Source organism: Oryza brachyantha, chromosome 6 (genome assembly GCF_000231095.2).
Source record: "Oryza brachyantha chromosome 6, ObraRS2, whole genome shotgun sequence".
Classification (NCBI taxonomy): Eukaryota; Viridiplantae; Streptophyta; class Magnoliopsida; order Poales; family Poaceae; genus Oryza; species Oryza brachyantha.
The window spans coordinates 8,357,278-8,373,185 of record NC_023168.2 but is presented as its reverse complement, the minus strand read 5'-3'; the positions used below and the strand labels follow the sequence as shown (position 1 = coordinate 8,373,185).

General features: G+C 36.1%; 1 long non-coding RNA gene across 2 annotated transcripts; it reads left to right on the top strand.

Moving 5' to 3' along the window:
* The first annotated feature begins 5,767 nt into the window (after positions 1–5,767).
* Positions 5,768–14,728, top strand: LOC107304501. 2 transcript variants are annotated; one of them, XR_005812044.1, is made up of 3 exons: positions 5,768–6,105; positions 12,678–12,826; positions 13,249–14,327. It is a non-coding gene; the product is annotated as an uncharacterized LOC107304501 (long non-coding RNA). The 2 variants fall into 2 exon arrangements; XR_001550587.2 differs by lacking the exon at positions 12,678–12,826 and adding an exon at positions 14,454–14,728 and having other exon boundaries at positions 5,774–6,105; positions 13,249–13,701.
* The last annotated feature ends 1,180 nt before the right edge of the window (positions 14,729–15,908 follow it).

Below are 15,908 nucleotides of genomic sequence, written 5' to 3'. Positions count from 1 at the left end.
TTTTGATATACCTACCATTCATCTCACTCTAGTAGTTGTTTTACTTTGCTGTGATCCTACAGCATGACTTTTTCTTTCCACAAAAACTGTCAAAATATGATCGAGGTGTCGGTTTGGCCTAGGTGATGATGCTGTTGTACAGAGCCTGAAACTAGAAACAATGCGCGGCCCGGACACCTACTAAACGAGCTTTATTGTACCTATTTATTAACCAATAATATTCGATTAATATTAAGGGCTAATTAAGCTTTTTTGCGGTTGGTTTAAGTGACGAACACTCTAGAGTTGGAAATATGTTAAATTGCCCCAATTGGTACTTCCATATAAAATGTTTTGGGCTTGGTTATCACCCCTTTTAAACTTCTTACTTCTGATTTAGATTTTATCCCTCAAAAATTGACGAAGAGATTGAGGACTTGGCAAGCTAGGAATTTATCTTATGGTGGTAGACAAGTGAGGCTAGAATCCTGTCAGTCTTCCATTTCCATTTATGCAATGGGGTTTTACCTTTTGTCTAAGAGATATGATCCGAATTATTATCTATAATATATTTGGTATATTACTAGTTTTCTCATATGACTCTTAGTCTTTTTACATTAGGACTCGTAGAGTTTCCTAATATGACATGTAGTCTTTTCCTATTAGGACTTTTAGATTTTTTCTTTATATATATCTCTTGTAAGCTATATGGGAAGGGCGTGACGGCCCGGTGTATTCCCCTGTATTGTAATCATCACCTCATAGTAGTTTTTACCGGTTGGTGCCTATGGTTTTTTTACAAGGATTTTCATATTAAATCCGTGTCTCCGCTGTGCCTTTGATCTGCCTCTATTATTCCTAACATTCTGCATGAAGGAATTCATAGGAAGATGGAGTCCATCAAAGCTAGATATTACTGGGAAGGTGTTGGGGTAAAAAGTAACGTCACATAGTGAGATGGGATAATGTGGCCCTCCCCCAAAGAGTTTGGCAGGATATGTTTTACTGAAACTAGGAAAATAAACATTGCTCTGCTATGTAAATGGATTTATCAACTGCAAAATGGATACCAATGGAGTTTATATATAGAGGTGCTAAAAGACAAAATATATAAAGTGTGGACGTTTTCTTGTCAATTGGCCAAGAACAAGGGATCTCAATTTGAAAGTGTTTGCTTAGTATTAGACAACAGTTTGAGGTGGTTGTCAATGAAAGATTGGCAATGGAAAACATGTTTCTTTTTAGGATTACACTTGGGCAAGTGATTGCCCTCTGAAGATTTATTTTCATCAATTACATATAATTTGCAGTCAATGGACTGTAGAGTAGAAGAGGTGGGAGCCAGTGAAATTGAGTTTTCGACTTTCAGTGCTTGGCAGGAACTCGTATGTTTGGTGGAGAACACTAGTATAAATGACAGAGGACACAATAATTTGGTCCTTGACCGCAAAAGAAGGTTTACTTCCAATCCATATATAGATTCCTTACTTTTATAGGTGTTCTTGACCAAAACGTAAACTTAATGTGAGCAGCTCCTATCCCACTAAAAATTAAACATTTTATTTGGCTTCTTAGTAGAGATAGAATCCAATCTGCGGTCAATCTTAAGGCTAGGAACTGGGTGGGCGTTTAGAAACCTCTCAACATATTATTTTCCAGTGTCCTATTATTTTGTTTGCCTAGTGTTTCTGCAGAGATGTTTTGGGCTGGGTGATGGCCCTCGACAATTAGAGATGCTTTCTGAAATTATTTTAGCTCATAAGTCAGATAAGCAAAGTAGAGTTGACACTACTACACACACAAGATATTGTATCACTTTCTTGTAACATATTCATTAATGTGTTGCAATAAAAATTCATACAAACATTGGTTGCAACAAAAAACACTTTTTTATAAAAATTTGTTACTGATAATAATTATAGTAACACAAAATTGATTTTACAAGTAGAATTACAAAAGTGTACTACGTTGTAACGCACGAATAGAACATATAAAATGTGTCAAAAATATATACCTGATAATAACACAAAATAATGTCACAGTTCAAGTGTTACAGAGATTTGATTTGTAGAGCAGTCATCCCCTAGGCTCTTCACTTCGCTTGCTTTCCCGCACACGAGTCCATGCGCGGTCGACTCGAGCATCCTTGAATCATGCTCCCACTGGCTCGCTTTCCCCCATTCGTGTGAAAATAGCATGTTTGGGAGTGCAATCATCACGATTTGTAGCTAGTTTATGAACTTCAATCATTGACTTCGTATTAAATAGACATTGGACACATGATTTTCTTGTTGTTATGCATATTTTCTCCCTTTGCACTACTCCCATGTGTATTTGGCATATGAAGTGACTTTTTGCTCTTCTGTTCTATTACACGCTCCTTCTATTCTTTATCACCGTGGCCTCTATGGGGCAAGCAGGTAGGCAGGTTGGTTTGCGCTGCCTGGGCTCGCAACAGGCAAGCTGACTAGCTGGCTGCCGCCTCCTAGGCTCGCATGGTAGTCGTTGCCACAACTGCCGGGCATAAAAATTATGGAATCATAAACATAATAAAAATTCTACGGATAAAAATTATTGGCACATGACACAATAATAAGCACAGTATTCTTGAGTTAATCTCAAAATTCCACGATTCATCACACGAAACCATAATTTTGTTCTAAGCGAGTTCCATCACATATCAAATAAGAATTCTAGATACATCTCGTCACAAATAAAATCATCCATCCAATAATAGTCTTCTCATTGGTGTCATGTTTTTTGGTGCAGACGCACTAGATATTCTCACAGGAATAGTGGCATCGGTTTGTGAATAGCTACCCTCTCCTAATAGGAACGCAAGCCGGCTGCACAGAAGTATAGTACGAAAATTAAATGTATGATTAAATTTATTGCATGGTAACGATACTATCACATCAAGTGCCTAGTTCACAATTTCTTATAACGGTACATGTACATAAAAATTAAGTAATGATGTCTTGTTCTAAGTTCATAGGGACAATCTCAGTCAAAGCAATCCCATGAATTACATGATCACAACATAATATCACTTCTCAATGGAATATATCGGTATTATCACAAGGGTATAGACAAAACGAAGTAATGCATTATGCAATAGCTCATAGATAGACAACGGCATCAGAGGCACACTGGCCATAGCAGACCAGCAGCAGCAGTACAAGTATAGGGCTACATGCATACATGATTTAGTTCTAGTCTTCCACACTTGCAGTTTCTAGACAAAAGGAAAAGACAACTCCATTTATTCATTTGTATGCACTGTCTTGTTATTTTCATCTAAACATTGGCATGAGCACTACAATTGAGTTACAAATACAATGAGACATCACACAAGTCAGCTACACTTGTAACTTCTATGGATCTATCTTCACTTAACTAAGACATGTAGAAGATACCATTTAAAAAAGGAGAAGAAATTGCATACAGTAATTTGACTATATGCAAAACTATAAACAAGCTCGGTTGCTAAAGTTCTAGATCCGGGGCTTCAGCGACGTTGGGCATAGAAGTGGCAGCTCCGGTGATGGAACAGATTGAAGCGAGGAAGCATTGATCATGTGTTCTAGGTCAAGGGGGATCCATTTTTGTGGTCTCGTGAAAGAAAGAGAAGAGGTGCTTGTTGGACTGGCCAATCGAGTGGGACTCTGGGAGCTTGATGGCTGCTGACCACGGTCGATCACCGGGAGGAAGGGAAACCTATTGCTGGGAGATGCTGGTGGCGCGGGGAACTCCAAGTGCTAGGAGGCCGTTTCGCCACCATCACGCCCGTTCACCGATGTGCCGATCAATCTTGGTCAATTACTCAGCTTGAGGGGATGTGGAGGGCGTTGGAGTTTTTTCCGTGTAGATTAGATTATTGGATATGAGCGCGCGAAAACTGTTAGGCGGCAGATTGATTACTCGATCGGAGGGAAAACATGGTGGAAAAGTAGATTGGCTTTATTTGATTGTAACTGCACCGGAGATCTACTACTAATCGCATCATCACTAGATCATCTCACTTTCCCTCACAAGCAAAAAGAATACGCCTCGAAGCGCAGTGAATAAGGCTTTTCCGTAAAAATCCAACGGTGCAGGTTTGCCTCCTAGGAATGCATGTTTTTATTATTATTATTATTATTATTATTATTATTATTATTATTATTATTATTATTATTATTGTTTTGGTAGCGAGATAGCACGTTGGAGCAGAGTTTTAGTGCCAAGTTTATAGTGTTATTTGCTATATTTTTTATTATCAAATATTTCAGATACAATGGATTGAAAATTTAACTCCAAAAAAATTTTAGATTTTAGTCTCAAATTTATAGTGCTGTTTTTTATAATTTTTAATTATCAAACATACCAGACAGTAGATTGTAAATTTAACAACTAAATTTTGTCACCTAAATAATTTCTCAAATTAAATCTGTGCTTTTATAGTGCCAAATTTATAGTGCAAAAATATTTCTACATATAAATATTTCATTTTATGTATAAAGTTTATGGATGGAGTATTTTATTTATGTTTAACGTTTATTAATACCTGTGCATAAAGTTTATGACATAAAATATTAATCTATGTGTAAAGTTTATCTATATTTATGAAAAAAGTTAATGAATGAAAATATTTTATTTATGTGTCATGTTTATGAATAGAAATATTATGTTTAGGTAGAAAGTTCACCAATGGAAATTATTTTTCATATATATTTTTTAAGGAGAAGGTTGAAACTTAACATTAGGTTCACTTTTATTTGAAAAAGATAACTCAATCTAAGAAAAAATGTTCAGAAAGTTTTGATATTAAATACTAGAAATTACATCTCTGTTTTCCATAGAAATACATCTAATAATAAAACTGGAATCACGATGGTGCTATGATTCTGTTTATACCGTAAAACAACAAATAAAGCAAATGTTTCGTCCAAATAGGCCGTGAAATTAAGGTTTAACTCGGATTTCAATCCGCCTTTCTAAAATTGCATAATATATAAGGCTTGTATGGGGTGATAATGACTTGCATGGGGGATCAGAGAAAAAGGGAAAACAAGAGATAGGAAAATAAAAAATGGAAAATAAAGAAGAAAAGAAGGAAAGAAAGGAAAAAAAATGAAGAGAGAAGAAAACAAGAACAAGGAAAATAAAGAGAAAGGAAAAAAAAGGTTCTCAATAATAGTCACTATGCATTGTTTAAAATTAAATATTTGTATTAAATTAAAAAATCAAAGGGAGGACTTAGAGAACTTGGTTGAAAATAGCATAAGGTTTTAACGTGCATGTGTCTTCATTCATAATCGAAATACCACCTACCTTATTTAGCGAGTGGCGGTGTTGCGTTGAGACTAAAAATCGGTATGTGAAATTCACATCCTATTTAGGTGAAACATCTATTTGTTTTCTTTTTAGAGAAAATAGAAATGAAATCCTCGTGCTATTGTGAGATGAATCAAAGTATAAAAGAGGAAAAGAAAAGAATAATATAAAAGAGAAATAAGGAAATAATGAAATAAATCAAAATATAAAAGTGGAAAAAAGAAATTAATCGTATTATAAGAGAGAAACAAAGAAATAAATCATAGAGAAACAAACAAACAAATAAATAAACCAGAACATAAAAGAGAAATAATAAATCAAAAGGCTGGAACATTGCTAATTTAATTAGGCCGAATTTGGTTTGAACCCAGTATTGATGGTGATAGGCCAAGCGTGTTATCCACTGAAATATGAACTAATTTTTTTGTTTGTTGAGTAACACTGGTTATATTTCTGGATAGACGGTTATAATAGTAGTAGATATAGATGTAATTTGGGCACCGAATTACTCCCACCATTTTTTAGCTGTGGTTCTGCTTTCCCACCAAAATTTCCCTCCCAATAATCAATCTGCCGCCTAACCATTTCCGCTCATATCGTCAACAATCCAATCGATCTACACGCGAAAAACTCCAACGCCCTCCTCATCCCCTCGAACCGAGAACCAAGATCGGCACGTTGCTGAACGGGCGCAATCGAGGCGAAGCGGCCTCCTGCCGGCCGATCAGAAATTGGATCTCGGTCGTCGAGAGGACTCACCGCCGGGCAGCCGATCGGAAATCAGTTGGTCCGTCCGGCCGGGATTGCTAGGTACGTCCTCAGCTTGTCCTCGTTCGCTCCCAAAACTTTCGGTTTCGGTGGCAGATTGGCAGCGGCTGCATCTGATCTGCGAGGAGTGCGCCATCTCCGGCCAACTCGTGCAGCTTCCTCGCGCCACCAGCATCTCCCAGCAATAGATAGACCCTCCTCTAAAGTTGCCCTTCCTCCCGGTGACCGTGGTCAGCAGCCATCAACCTCCCACTTGCTGCCATGGCTGCTGCCGTGGCCAGTCCAACCAGCACCCTCTTCTCTTTCACGGTTCCATAAAAATAGAACCCCCTTGACCTAGAACACGTGATGCTTCCTCGTTCCAATCCGTTCCATCACCGGAGCTGCCACTTCTATGCCCAAGGTCGCTGAAGTCCTAGATCTAGAACTTGTGTTCCAGCCAACACGGGTATCCTCTCTGAAAACTACAAACACCATTGAATTCGTCACTCTTGGGGACGTGTTTTTGTTAAGACATTGTTGTCATTTCACTACCGTAGCCCTACCTCCATATGCACGGTCCCCTCTTTATTTTTTCTGCTAGTACGTGTGAACAGGGAAGAAGATGAACAGTGCTGGCCAGGCACTGTTTCCCCTTGGCTGAGCCCAGCCATTTCACTTGAGCCTTCCAAACAGTGACCTAACAATTGTAAAACCAATTCAAACTAGTGTATATCAACTCATTATATTGCTAAATCTTTACCGTAAATAAATTGACATTTTTCCCAGGAAGCAAAGTAGAGTATCATGCCTTCATCTTCTAAAATTACCTTACGACCGGAGACGTGAGCACGCAGTCGCCGGCGGCGGCGGCGGATCCTAAAGTACACACTGTTTCATTAATAATTCTGAATATATCTAAGCAAAAACACAAGCCAGTTCCTTGTCTCTAATTAGAAAAATAATTAGTAAATAGGTTGGATTAGGCAGCCAATACCAATGGGAAACAGTATTTGGCCAGGCTCTCTATCAAATTAATTACTTATTTCTAAATAAATTTTGTGTAATTACTGAGACTGAGGTGTTGTGCTTTGTACATTTCTCTAGGATAACCATATAGGAATATATGTAGTCTTCAATTTGGGCCTGTCTCATCTGGGCTATGAACTGGTTGATCCTTATGGCAATTTATTTCGACTAGGGATGTCTACTTTACAACTCTAAAAAATCTTGCATGTCTGGTCTAGACCTTTAGATGAAGTAAAAGATTGTTCTTGCATGTAAAAATAGTTTGTTGCTGCCTGCAAAGATTAAAACTTTGGCTAGTTCTGTTTTCCTGCATGTATATTGTTTTGTTGATCCCTGAAAAGATTAATTGTCATATTTAGCAATGATTGGAAATATAGCAATCAGACAAAGTGCTCAAGTGCTATGTGCTGATTTATGGTTTCGAAACTCCGTTGCCTAGTGGCATCAAATCTTTACATGTCTAAGCAGAAACACAAGTATTATATATAGAGTTAATATGTCATCCTCTTGAGCATTCTATCTTATCCATAGCACTATACTTGTTCTCAAGCTCCAAGTTCAAATAACATTACATATATGCACTTTACTTTGAATGTGATGGGGCAAGTGAAGGAGAGAAACATGTGCAAATGGAAATAGATAGAGATGAGATATGATACTACAACTGATTGATTTGATCGAGTTATGGGTACTCATTAGTCGACAATCTATACTACAAGAGAAAAGATAGCTTGGTTGTAATAGAACAAGATCCTAAAGTGATGGAAATGCTTAACGAGTGTGAGAGCAAAAAGATGGTTAGCTTGTTTCTGACAAAGGAGAGATTGACTACTTTAGCGTCTACCAAGTCCAACAAAGAACCATCCAAAACTAAACCAAAAAAATAAGGGTATTACAATGAACATATACTTTACTCTTCTATACGTAAATCTAATATTCCAAGTCATGGTAGTCATCAATGTTTTGATGTCATCCAAGATTAGCCTATTCGCCCCTACTGGTAAGTGACTTAATAAATACAATCTCGATAGTCTAATACAGATATTTAGTTTAATAATGTATCTTATTTTATTCAATATTTGTTTAGCAGGAAGAGGATGTACAAAGAAAAAGAGAGGATTACATTTAATGCATACCGAAGCACTATATGCTAATCATGTTGAGCAGCGCAATGACGAGAACTAGAACACATTAGGTACAAATGTAATTAGATCAATCTTATTCATATGGACGGTATCTTAACTAGTTACTACCATTGTCATTCTAATATTAATAGGTGATGGCGATGAAGTACCTAATAAGCAAAAGGGGGCTGTTGTACACATGTTTGGGATCTACTTGACGGAGATAGTGTAGTAGTAAGATGTAATAATCTTGGACAACCCATTGGAAAAGAAGGTGGCCTTTTAGGCCAATTTTTAGGCACCATAGCAAGAAACGGTAGTTACTGTTCGGTTGGTGCCAAAGATTCGAGAAAAGTTAAGGAGGACAATGGAGAAACCATCATTTAATTTGTACATGTTAGCTCAATTTTACAAGACATAACGTTGTGAATTTAAGATATATATGCTTGTTATGATGTCATCAAGCCAAATTCATTCATTAGTGACTTTCTTATTAGACAAAGTTCTTGTATGCTCGTTCATGTGAGAAATGGATATTCCAATCAATTGGAAGATATTGGAGAAAAATACAAGGTACATTAACAAAAGACACTATTTAATCCAAAGAAGAAAATGTATGTTTTAAACAAGTGTTGTCGAGATGATATTGCCGAAGATGAATAAAAGGCCCTTATAAGATAATTGAAGTCCGAAAAAGGAAAAGTAATGCACCACTATTTCTATTGTTTGAAATTTTTTACTATCATTATCTATACTATTGTTCATTTTTACATGTATAATGTATAATGGTTTAATATTTATTATTTAATTTTCTTCTAGACCCTTAGTGAAAACAACAAAATAAATCGTGAAATGAGAAAGACAACACATACATCGGGTAGAAAGGGTTATGCTCATTGGTCCGAGGACATGATGAGTGATCTTCTCTTAAAAATGTATATATGATTCTTCTTACTTTTCCTTTACTACTATTTGTACAGAGGCAAGCTGATCCCAAGGAAAAAAAACAGCCACATAAAGTAAGAAGAATCAAATATACATTTTTTAAAAGAAGATGACTCACCATTTCCTTAGACCAACGAATAACTCTTTGTACCCGTTGTAGGTGTTGTCTTCCTCATTTTATGACTTATTTTATTCTTTTCACTAAGGGTCTACAAGAAAAAATTAATAAATAATGAATTATTATATATTATACATGTTGAAATCAACAATAGTATAGATAATGAAAGTAAAAAAACCAAACAGTGTAAATAGTGGTGCCTTACTTTTCTTTCTTCGGACTTCCAATATCTCATAAGAGCCTTCCATTCATCTTCGGCGGTGTCATCTGGACAACGTTTGTTCAAAACAGACATTTTCTTCTTTGGATTAAAAATGCCTTTTTTAATGTTCCCTTGTATTTTCTCCAATCTCTCCCAATTGATTTGAATATCCATTTCTCACGTGAATGAGGACACAAGAACTTTGTATAAAAAAAAGAAAGTCACTAATGAATGAATTTGGCTTCATGACATCATAACAAGCATATATCTATATATAATAGTTAAATTCACAATATTATGTCTTGTAAAATTGAGCTAACATGTATAAATTGAATGATGGTTTGTTCATTATCTATCTTAACTTTTCTCCAATCTTTGGCACCAACCGGACAGTAAACACCATTTCTTGTTATGGTGCCCAAAAATCAGCCTAAAAGGCCACCTTCTTTTTGAATGGGTTGTCTAAGCTTATTACATCTTACTACTGTCTTATCTCCGTCAAGTAGATCCCAAACATGTGTTAAAGCAGTCCCCTTTCACTTATTAGGTAGTTCATCTCCGTCATCTATTAAAAATAGAATGTTAGCGCCAGTAACTAGTTAAGATACAGACCATGTACCTGATGTGTTATGGTTCTCGTCATTGCGCTGCTCAACATCATTAGCATATAGTGCTTAAGTATGCATTAAATTTAATCCTTTCTTTTTCTTTGTAACTCCTCTTACTTCTAAACATATACTGAATATAATAAAACATATACGTAATCTTTTTATTAAACTAAATATTTGGGTCAGACTATCAAGGTTGTATTTATTAAGTCACTTACCAGGTAGGGGCGAATAGGCTAATCTTGGATTAAAATAAAACATTGATGACTACCATGATATGGAATAGTTAAGTTAAACTTGAATAGTCAGATATACATATAGAAGAGTAAATTATATGTTCATTCTAATACCTTTAGTTTTTTTTTGGTTTAGATTTGGATGGTTCTTTGTTGGACTTGGTAGACGCTAAAGTAGCCCCATCACATTCAAGATTTATAGTCCAATTATCCACCACCATGGTTGCACAATCGAAATAAAATATAGCACCAATAGAAAATTAAGAATTAAGATAACATAATAGTAACAATTAGACTAAAGTGCATATATCAACACATAGCACTGGAGCACTGTATCTGATTGCTAAATGTCCAATCACTGTTAAGGCCACGTTCGGCAAGGCCCCGTTAGTTATCTTAGGGCAGCTCCATTGTATTGGATAAGGAGGTGCATGGAGGAAAGAGAAACAAAAGGAAGAGGTGTCATACATTGGAGCTTGGGTGCTAGGCTAAAAATTCTAAGCACTTGTTGCTTGTTTGGGCAACTGGTGCTTAAGTTTAAAAAATAATTTTAGTTTGAGTGGACTATTGTCTTATTGGCTCATGTTGAAAAAAAGTTGATGTACATAATATTTTTCTAACGTGGTGAGACCCATGTTAATATGTGTTATATAGGTCTATGCATTGGAGCATATTTAGTTAAGATAGAATCTTAATGACGTGTCAAGGCTTACACATTGCTAAGAAAATATACATTGAAGGTGTACTTATCCCCTCGTTTTTCGTGTGCACGCTTCCCGAACTGCTAAACGGTGTATTTTTTGCGAAAATTTTTTATAGGAAATTTGTTTTAAAAAATCATATTAATCTATTTTATATTTTTTTAAATAATTATTAATTAATTAATCATGTACTAATCTATTACTACGTTTTCCACAGCGGATAGCTAACACCCCTCCTCCCCTCAAACGAACACAACCTAAATATGACAATTAATCTTTGCGAGCAGCAACAAAATATTTTACATGCCGGAAAACAGAACTAACAAAACTATTAATCTTTGCAAGCACCAACAAACTATTTTTACATGCAAGAACAATATTTTAATTCATCTAAAGGTCTAGACGACTAGACCAGACATGCAAGATTTTTTAGAGCTATAAAGTAGACATCCCTAGTCGAAATAAATTGTCATAAGGATCATTAAGTTCACAGCCCAGATAAGGCAAGCACCACTTGCAGGTTCATCGTGTTGCACAATCAGTGAGCCAGAGCATTGCAATTGCATCATATCCATAGGATTATGTTCACACTTCGGAATATCACAGGCAGATATTTAGAAGATCAGAAGACATGGCCAAATCAGATATAAGCATATAAAATATTTAGTGCATTGGACAAAAAGGTTTCAGGTTTGTGGTTAGCTATTTCACCTCAGGAAGCACACTTTGTTTGAATCATGTTTCATTGAGAGAAATCCGTACTCCATATATATTCGAAAGTTCTTGTATTTATTCAGAGTGGTCTGCAAGGAATTACACAAAATTTATTTACGAATCAGTAATTAACTTGATATATAGCCTGACCAAATACAGGATATAAAGATTGGGTATTTGAAATATTAGGGTATAAAAAAATTCTATACCCGGAATCCTAATAATTAGCTTGTATAATATCAAATGCTTAGTGATCGTACGATATATATCATATATAACACAGAATATCAAATTGAACTTAAAGTTATATTTTATTGAATTGATCACAAAATAATGTTGTTCATCATTTCCTTCTTTTAAGAAAAAGGGTGTATTCTCTTGAGTAGCACTCTTTTGTGCTTTAAATAAACATCTGTACTCTACAACATACCTATAAACTGGTTGTAGCTCAAAAGTCATGGAACTTACAAATTAACTAATGTATTTCAATACACAAAAGGTTCTGCTATACGAGTAAGTTTCAGGGGAAATTTCTCTGTAGAGCAACCTGGTAGTGGTACTGCAGTGTGTATAGCAAATGATTAATTGGTTGTTTTCATCCAGAGATTTTTTTTTCCCTTGTCACATCAGATGTTTGGATGTTAATTAGGAATATTAAATATAGACTGATAACAAAACTAATTGCATAAATAAAGGCTATTTCATTAGACAATTTTTTTAAGTATAATTAATCCACGATTAGTAAATGTTTATTGTAGCATCATATTCACTATTCATGGATTAATTAGGCTCAATAGATTCGTCTTGCGAAATAGTCCAGAGTATGTGGTAGGTTTTATTAATAGTCTATATTAATACTTCTAATTAGTGTCTAAATATTTAATATGACAGTGACTTAAAAAAAGTCAGAGAGAAACGATCAGAATCTAAAAGACTATTATGTTCTCTTCTTTGGTAGCTCGCCCAATCCACAGCATGCACAAAGCAGCATAACTGCAGAGGGCAACACAAACCTATGCCTCGAGAGGCACCTTCACGAGCGTCTCTTGCTGCGTCTCCACCGCCGCCGCTGCCGCCGGCCGCACTCCTCCACGCCCAGGTGCTTCGGTCAGTTGGTTCGAACCTTCGAGAATGAGGAGGCTTGGAGTTTTTGCTGGGTAGATTAGATTATTTGATATGGACGGCAACCGTTTGACGGTAGATGGGTTACTAGGGGGAAAATTTTGGTGGAAAATGAAAACCACAGCTAAAATAATGGTGGAAAATAGTTCGGCCCGTAAAAAAAAAGGGTGAGAGTAATTCGGTGGCCAAATTAGATTGAATGAAACATGAAGAGATTATAGATAATTTTTGGTGTGGAGAACAATTTCACCGGTAAAATGTATTGCAGTTAAATATGAGGAGTTTCGAAATAGGAGGAATTATGCTTCTAGAAAAAAATAATGAGAATGGGGCATTTGAAGAAATATTTAGATGAAATTTGATCAAGTATCATGCATGATGACGGAATCTTGCAAGTGATGGTGCAGACCCAAAAGGGAGGGTGTCGCTGTGGGAGGCGCAGTGTAGGAGGCAGCAGCTCGTGGTGCAGCTGCTGGTGGACGCCGGCGGAGACGTGGCACCGTACGTGCGCGTCGCCGTCGAGCGGAATGATGCGGCGTCGCTGACGGAGATCAATGGGCTAGAAGAGGGAACGAGATCACATGCTACTGCTACTGCAGAGAGCAACAGTAATATGAATTTGGTATATCCCATGACCGTTGTATCGAAACGGATAGATGAGATCTAACGTTTTCAAAATTACTATTGCTACAGTATTCCATCGCTATTCCTGGCATTAAATCACTGTGCTACACACATAAACAGTGTTCCTCTGCATTACTGTAGAGGAACTGGACCCACATTGAGAGAACCACGGTGGATGCTAGTGATGTTGCGGACACTAGTGGCAATGGATTGAATGACCAATCATAGTTCATGAGGTGTAGTACCAGACTCTTTATTGTGCAAGCTCATTTGTTCAATAGTTTGTGTTTCTCCTTTTTCTTTAATGTGTAATTCTACAAGTTTTTCTCGTATTTGTTGAATTTATTGAATTATTGTGTGCATCTTCTTCTCCCCTTTTAAATGGTTCTGTTTTTACATGTCTCAATTAAGTAAAGACGGATCCATAGAAATTATAGACTTGTGTGATGTCTCATTGTATTAGTAACTCAATTGTCATGCTCATGCCAATGTTTACATGAGAATAACAAGATAATGCAAACCAATGAATAAATGGAGCTGTACGTTTGGTGCTTTTGTTTAGAAACTACAAGGTATGAAAAACTATAACTAAATCATGAATGCCTATAGCCCTATACCCGTACTGTTGCTGGTGGTGGTATGATGTGGCCAATATGCCGCTAATGCCTGTCTATCTATGAACTATTGCGTAATACATTATTTTCTTTGGTCTATACTCCTGTAATAGTATCTATATATTCCATTGATAAGTGGCATCCAGTTATGATCATGTAATTCCTATAAGAAACTTTAGTTTCTGAACTAATTTGTGGCTAGCCTTGCTGTGACTGAGATTGTACCTATGAACTTAAAATAAGACGTCATTTCTTAAATTTTTATGTACATATACAGTTATAAGAAATTACGAACTAGGTACTTGATGTAACAATATTGTTACCATGCAATATATTTTATCATACATCTAATAACATACCGTACTTATATATAGCCAGCTTATGTTCCTATTCGGATAGCTCTTCCCAAATTAACACCACCGGTCCTATGAGGATGGTTACTGTGTCTGCACCAAAAAAGATGACACCAAAGAGAGGGCAACATTTTGGATCAATGATTTTATTTGTGATGAGATGTATCTGGAATTTTTATTTGATATGTGATGGAACTCATTTAGAACAAAATTGTTGTTTCATGTGATGAATCCTGGATTTGTAAGATGAACTCAAGATTATTGTTCTTATTATTGTGTCATATGCCAAGAATATTAATGCCTACAATCTTTATTGTGTTTATTATTCCATAATTTTTATGTCCAGTGGTCATGCCGACGACTAACGCATGCGAGCCCGGGCGGCGACGTCCCGCCAACCTGCCTGCGCACTGTGATCTAGGCAACGATTACCAACCTACCTACCAACTTGCCCCGTACAGGCCACAATGCTAAAGAACAAAAGGAACGTGGAAATGAATAGAAAAGCAAAAACGTGGTTTATGTGTCAATACATATAGGAATACTATAAAAGAGAGAAAATACACATAATGGCAAGAAAATCAAGTGAACAACATTTTGAGGCCTATTTGTTACGAAGTCAGCGATTGGAGTTCCAAAACTAGCTACAAAACATAATGATTGTACTCCCAAGCATGTTATTTTCTTGTGCATAAGGGAAAAGCGAGCGAGCGGGGGCGTGATTCGAGGATGTCCGAGACCACCGCACGGGCGATTGCTCTAGAAATCTTTGTAACACTTGAACTGTAGCATTATTTTGTGTTATTACAGGATATATATTTGTAACACATTTTATATGTTTCATTTATGTACAACGTAATACACTTTTGTAACATTCTGCTTGTAAAATTAATTTTGTGTTACTATAATTATTGTCAGTAAGACATTTTTATAAAAAACAATTTTTTACACCCAAAGTCTGCAACACACTATTTTGTGTTACTATGTGTTACTATGAAATTTCACTATAACACATCGATGAATATGTTACAAGAAAGTGATACAATCTACCTGATTTGTAGTAGTGTCCCTTTCCGATGCTCTCTACTGATAGTATTATACTAACCGTACAATTAATCTGAGCCATTAATTAAAAAGAGTATTTTAGTAGTTTGTTAATTAATTGATTAGTAGTATTTTATAATTTAGATATTTTTTGGTAAACAAAAAAGTAATACGTACGTGACTTTTGGCATCCGCGACAGCGAGATTGCGATACGCAATGAGTCTACCATCTGCGGCGGTGTGCACCCAGATATCCTAGATTTTCCAGGTTCATAATTAAAAAGACAATAATACCCCTTCCAATTTTTCACTGCTCCTAATACCGTTGGTATAATTTAATTACAGTTATTTGATAAAAATAGATCAACGGTGTTGATTAAATTATACCGTAAGTAAGTAAAGAACACCGGAAATGGGCTCAGAGTTGAGTTT